We start from the raw sequence: 7,044 nt of genomic DNA, 5'->3' as shown, positions 1-7,044 counted from the left end.
TGTAACCGGAGTGTATTGTCATATTTATTGCACAGGGAACACGCAAGAAACGTGTGTACAGTCATGAAATTTATGAGCGTGAATACGGGAGCGCATGGCAAGTATCCTCAAGACCTACTTGTGGCGACACGCGGCGGCTGCTTTTATCAACGTGGTGGAAAGGGCTATGCCGCCATGCCTGCTTCCAGCAAGCAGAGGACACACATTCCTTTCCACTTTGTTTATGAAGGCGACCGCCGCGTATCGACAAGAGTAGGGTTCGAGGCTATCTGCCACGCGCTGCTGTGTTCACGCTCATAAATTTCATGACTGTACTTTCGTGTTGAGCCAAAGCCTCCTAGAATACTTTCAGGCCTGCGCACTCGCTCCGTGACGTCACGCACCTTGACCGAGCAGTGCGGGAAAGCATCTGCCGGCGTCGCGCGCAGTGCATGCGGCACGCATAGCTCTAAACATCTAAACATATAAACTTCTTTAATTTTCTCTCTTGAGCTGCGGCCTTCTTAGCCGTTAGCAGGTCCGTCTTCATCTGGACGTAATTTTTCATGTAGGTGTTCGTGGCAGCCCACAAAATGATGGAAATCACTTTGTCCGGGTGATGTCCGTTGCAGCAAACATCCAACTCTTCGTCATCGCTCAACAAGTGCTTCAGTAAGCAAAGGAGCTGCTCTCTCTGATGGCGTGTGGAATGGAACTGCGCGGCGTTTTCTTTTGTCGTCAATTTTTCAAGCACAATTTCTGTGTGCAGAACAGCGTTCACAACGACAGGCTGCGGAAATTTGAGCGCTCCTCTAGTGAGCCCTTGAATTAGACAGTTCTCGTCCGGTGGAATGTCCCTGTCCTCTCTAGTCAGGTTTCTTGCACAAGCTTCGCAAGGAAGTTTGTTCAAGGCGGCGTGGGCGCAGAAACCAGCTATGTAAATTATTGCGGGCAAACTTTGTTTCTTTGAATTGATGTCATCCCATGTAACCGTGATGTTGTATTGGTCTTGCAATTTTCTGCCTTCAATGTGATGGTGCTGGACTCTGAGAGTTCTTTCATATCTGGAAATACCAGTGAGTCTTGAAGACGCAGTTTGGTTTCCGACTCAAATATTTGCTGAACAGAAATATGATAATTGGATCCAGCAAGCCGGCGGTAACGTCCAAACCTGCTCTCCAAACTATCTGTTTGAAATTTCCCCAGCAAGACATATTCAAAATTAAGCTCTTCGAGACAGTACCTGCTGAGTTCTATCAACGCATATGATGTCAGCCGGAGTGCTGCATGAGTTTCTGGAGTCAGTGAACCAGAACGGCTGCCACTCATCTTCAGGTCATTCCATGTGTCCAACCAGTCTACAAATTCACCAAGAAATTGCAGCTGCACACCAGTCATGTTTCTGACAGGCTCCTGATAAGGATCTCTGAGGTGTCGGCCCTTTGATGGTGTTTTTGTGTTCACGATGCACCACCACCTGTGTATTAAATCAATGAACTCCGCAGTATCAGCGGCATAAGGAAAGCCGGGTTTCGTACCGGGAGTCTTCAGAGCTTGTGCTACAAAAGGATTGATTACTTTGAGCGCAAGTTTCACATTTTGACGCTCAATATTTGTTGGGTGCAAGGCCTTGTATGTTAGTCCATAGGCAAATTTAGACAGGTTGTGTCGCTCTGAAGTATACAGGTCCAGAAGCGTCTGAAACGAAGCTTTTTTTATGTCAAGCTTTGATTCTGTGCTTTTAAACTCTGGATAAAGAAAAGATGTATCTGGATTTTTTTGATTGAGCCAATTGTTCCTAATGCACTTTAACAGGTGCACACGATCCACCGCAAAAAACAACGGCCGTGCATTGTCTGCCGGATGAGGATACACTATGTCAATTGCTTTTTTCTTGGAAAATAATGACATTACTTTTCTGTTTATAGAATTGTTATCGCTTACAACCGCAATAACCTTGAGACCGGCTTTTTCAAGCCCTAAAATAACCTTTTTGAGGACTTCATGCAAGTCACTTGCCTCAATGCTGAAAACTGGCAAGATATGTGCCACATCTTTGTGTCCAGAAAGCAACGACTGCGTCATAAATACGTGCGCAGTTTTGGCAGCTTCAGAGGAGTTGGATGCTGTTCCTGTGAGGGAACCTCCCTTATACTCAAAATATTGCTGTATATGGATCTCATCCATCATAAGTGTTACCGTCCTCTCATGGGGTTTCAGAAGATTTGCTTTTTTTGTTATATAACTTAAAAAACCCTGATCACTTTGCTCGGCCGCAGGGCTAACGTTGTATTTGTTACAGAGTCTGGTGATTGTACAGAGATGAGGCAAGATCAATTTTCCAGAGCTGCAAACAAATTTGTACGCATGTGGGGAAATTGTGAAAAATATGCTTGACAAGATGACAAGCTCTGAAGAATATCTAAATGCAGTCCGTTCTCTGTTGAGCAGATGAAGCTGTTCTTTTAGAAATCTTAGGGTTTCCATCTTTTCCACTGGCAGAAGGTCATCACTTGAAAGATCATCAAGAAGAGAAAAAAGTAATTGAAAGCAGGCTTTCAGTTTTTCGTCTTTCTCGCAACGGTCGGGTGCTTTCAACTGCTGCACACTTTTGAGGACGGATTCCAAACTGCGCATGTCTTCAAGTCTGTCGGGAACTGTCATTTCACCACCGCGCAGCTCAACTTTGCTCCAAAAGGCTGACACCTTCAACGAATTATTTACTACCACGGAGCGTTCGATTTCTGGGGGCGCTGAATTCTCGTTGACGTGAAAGAATGCTACGGCGGCGTCAGTTTTTCGCATCACCCAGAAGTCTGAGACGTGAAGACCTTCAAGGAGAGACAGAAGTTGCCCATACGACGAGACTTTGTTCCTGCGCTCCTCTTCTTCATGTGTCGCAAGTGACATCTCGATGGCGTCTTGCAGACGAGTTGCTTCGCGTCGTCTCCGTTTTGCATCGGGCTCCTCGCGAATCGGTGCAGAATTAGACAAGTATGATGCGCAATTTGGCAGTATCGTAGGTACCGCGTCAGGAGTGAGTCGGGTGAGGTTCATCGCAACTTCTATTGTCTTTCCATCAGCATCTGTGTACGATGTTGTAGACCGGAGGTATTCGGGCTTAAAATGGAGCTCGCACACCTGCATAAAAGAGGAATGTTCCCTTTGAGTATATGAAATTTTTCTACGTCCTGTTTTCTTTTTTTCTTTTGCGATGTAAGTGCTGTTGTTACTACCACAGATTGGCTAATTACTGCTATTGGTGCTGCTTATAAGTGCTGCTGTATGTCAGTTAACTGCCATCAACTGCAGCACGCCGTGTATCGAACTGGTTGCATGCCGTATGCTTAATGCATCCGAATGTATATTATCATTTGACATTAACAGTGATTGACATATGGGAAAATTATATTACCTTTGGATCCCGCAGTGTGTCGATGTCCAAATCATCACGCCGGATGGCCTGCTTCCATTTTATCCTCCGGTCGTCTTTTGGGAATGAGAAGACACGGACCTTTGGACCGCCGTCATAATTTCCACGGCAGTTCGGCACGCAACAGCGGCCCATCCTGGACTGCCGGAACTTTCACTGACACTTTCACGACGCAGATATGCAGCACACAACACACGTTTGCAGAAGGAAATCAGACCACGCTACGAAAAGAAACACGTGCTTAGCTTCAGAGTCAAGCTGCCGTGACAGGACACTGCACGCAGCACGTGTGTACTGACAAGCCTAGGCGGTAGTGCACTAACTTGTTTGACCGGTCACCCTACCGCCCGACCGGTCAAGGTAGGGTGACGTCAAAGGGTGCGAGGAGGAAAGTGCGGAGGCCTTAAAAAATTCGAGGAGGCTTTGGTTGAGCCCGCCCTTTGGTTTCATGGGTTAGTAGCAAATCATTTTGAGATGGGCCAGCTGCCATGCATTCACACATTCGCAGCAAAATAATTCGCTTACGATTTTCGCTTACGTTAACATTTTTCGGTAACTTGAGGTGTCACGTTACTAGTTATTTCTTATTTCAATTGCCCCGCTCCGCCTATTTTTCAGAAAAAGAAACGCCGAAAATGTTGTTGCAAATAAACAACATCTACAGGTGCTCTCGACGACCCTTGTTGGGGCTCGCATGCATGCCAGAAAACACCTGCCCTTGACGACGCACTCAAGTAAAAAAAAAATGCACGAACACGCATTCACACACTTGTCCCCACACCACTCACGCACGGAACTCTCTAAAGAGTGCACGCATGCCGAGCCACCAATAGACCATTTGCAGAAATCTCTAAGTCAGTTTCTCTGTAAGCTTGTTTTCCAACCAAAAGGTCTTGTTCCTAGGCAACACCCTCGCGTTCTTTGTGGAAGCAGTTCCCCCTTCTGAGTAAACTCAGGAATGTCGCCAGTTTACTTCAAGATGGCCCCAAGAGAGCCGTCGAAAGAGTACAGTGGTACAGAACAGAAAAGGGGACTGCAGTCAACCGGCTTTAGCACTGAAGTATCGGAAAAAAGAAGGAAATGGACCTTTGTCCCTGTGCGGGCAGTAGTGAGCTACCTCATACTAAACTTTCTAAAAACTTTCTGCTCAACAACACTGCCACACCAACTTTCTCCCTTCATAGTCATACAACCCCTCCCCCCCTTTCTCCCCATCTTGAACAAGGAACAACCCACTCCCCCACTAACAACCCCACTAGGAAGCGAGGCAAGCTATCCGATGACAGCTTTGCAGTGCAGCTGCAGTAACAGCAAGTTGTAACTATTAGAAAGTTGTCGTAGTTTATCAACATTGTTTTCAAAATAAATTTTGCTTATTTCTATCTGCAACTGCGGCTACGTTTCTGTTTATTGAGTTCCTAAGCGAGCGAGGCTGACCTTGACATAAACACTAACATTTTTGTGATAATTATGCAGGTTCATGTGACAAAAAATGTTCATGTGCGCAAATACATTTTTTTTTCCGGAACTAAGCATTCCTTTATTGCTACACAATTTCCGCGTAATTTCGTAAGCAGGAGCACACCAGAATTACTGTAAATTTGTTGAGTTCAGCTATGTTTTCTTTGTGAGGTCGGAATTATGTGAAAAATGAGCTTTATAAAATTGTTATTTTCAGTTCTTACAGCGAAGCCGCAGTGTAATTATGGCCATGGAGTAGCGGCAAAGTAACGTGCGATCCTTTTTTTTCGGCAATGGTAGGTAACGTAGGCGGTGACGCGTTCTTTTTTTTAGCGTAACGAGTAGCGTATTTAGTTACTTTTTTTCGATAACGCCTACAACACTGGTTGTACCCGACTTATAGATCCGTTCGATTCGCCTGTACCACATGAACTGGTTCCCGCGGCACTCCAGCTCACATGGCTTCATTTCAGCGGTGAAACACGGTGCGCTCTGAACCACGGCATTCGTTTGAAAGTAGTTCGAGTGTAGTTCAGGAAAACTGCAACCCTTCTCGGTGGTTAGTACCGAAATAGTGCAGCTGCAGCCGCCATGAAGGCAGATGATGGTTTGCGCGTAGTGATAAACGGCGGAGACTCAAGTAATTCCACTCGTCGACAAGCTAGAACACTGCTCGAGTTCTCCAAAAAAACGGCTACACGTAACTGACATCACTGTAAAAAACAAAGACGTGCATGCAGCATGATGCACGTCGACACAGTTCAGTCGCGTCGTTTCGCGCCAGCTGTCACGAGGTGCACATGCACGCATCGAGGCTGGTTCATGGCAACATTTTATTGTGATGTGCTCTTTGAAGATTTCTTCACGAGATACGAGATGTTGGCAGCTGCTGATGTGGGGTGTAAACAGAAACAGCTGGCTGCAATTCACTGGCGTCACCAAGGCTAGCAGACGACCAAGCCTGCACTCGACCATCCGTTTTGGAAGCAGACAGTGCCAAACTGCGCTCAAACCACGGTGAAAGACATAGCCTACTCTTACACCGTGGCTCAAACTGCCGGAACTAGCGCTACACACTCAGGGGCACTGCCGCACAGCTTTGCCGAAATGGTACAGCGAGTGCAGGCGAATCGAGCGCTCTCCAACTTCCCCTCCACAGCGCTAGCCGGAACAGCGAAGAACCGGCGGCACGAGGCAAAAGCCTGTCTCCTTCCTTCTTCAGCAATGCCAAAGCTGTCCTCGAAAAATAAGACGACGCCTAGAATGCTTTTCGTAGCGTCAGGGAGAGGCGGGAGAGGCGATGGAGAGCGCGCGGCAGCGGCGGTGGCCCCGTCCAAAGCCTCCTAAAAATTCGAGGAGGCTTTGCCCCGGCACGCTAGCTATGCGCCGCTACTGCGCATGCGCAACTGGCGAGCGCGGCGGCGGCACCTGAGTCACCGCCGCAGCGACGACGGCGGGCGCCGTGTGACGTCACTGCTCTTCGCGCATGCGCAGTACCTCCTTTCCTCAGCTCTGCGAAATGGCTAGGCGACTCGCGTAGTGTTGCTTTCGCAAAAAGCAATCCAGCAAAGCAATATGGTGTAAATCTGCTCGGAAGCTACAGAGGGCAAAATGGAAGGGAACGTGCAAATATAGTAGAGAAATGATTCCCTCCCGTGCACACCTCCTGATTTTATGTGTTTGGCAGCGCCACACTTGTAATTTTTCTGAACTGTGACCATTTAGTACATGTGCGCTAATGTAGATGGCGCTACTTACTACATTTATCGCATGTCGCTGCGTTATTGCTATTATTGTTTGTAATTTGTGGACTTTGTAGTCGATAATTTTTACAAGTTGAATAAAAGAATAAGAGCCCGATATTTTAAGAGTATATTTACCTGAAAAATAGAAGCTGCGGAACGTTCCGAGAGCTTGTGCCCTTCATAAGCACAACGAAAAAGGTAGCTAAAATCAACATTTTTTTCAACTAGACAGTGCACGTTTCCAAAAGCCGTAGAGTAAAGGCGATGCTTAGCCGCGTAGAGCGCAGTACTAAGTTTCTTCACGCAAAATCTCAGAATTGTGAAGTGCTGGTTAACTGAACAGTATTGCATTCCGTTTTTAAATATTTCGAAAAAACGCTAACTTTGATCAGGAATAACTTTTAAACTAAACAAGATAGATGAATG

At 46.6% G+C, this 7,044-nt stretch overlaps 1 pseudogene; it reads right to left on the bottom strand.

Moving 5' to 3' along the window:
* Positions 1-728: 728 nt before the first annotated feature.
* LOC144130226 (uncharacterized) lies at positions 729-3,723 on the bottom strand (annotated as a pseudogene).
* Between the last annotated feature and the right edge of the window lie 3,321 nt (positions 3,724-7,044).

The sequence above is a fragment of the Amblyomma americanum genome, chromosome 4, assembly GCF_052857255.1.
Source record: "Amblyomma americanum isolate KBUSLIRL-KWMA chromosome 4, ASM5285725v1, whole genome shotgun sequence".
NCBI classification, from domain to species: Eukaryota; Metazoa; Arthropoda; class Arachnida; order Ixodida; family Ixodidae; genus Amblyomma; species Amblyomma americanum.
The sequence above is the reverse complement of the archived record's forward strand: the minus strand, read 5'-3'. Positions and strand labels throughout refer to the sequence as shown.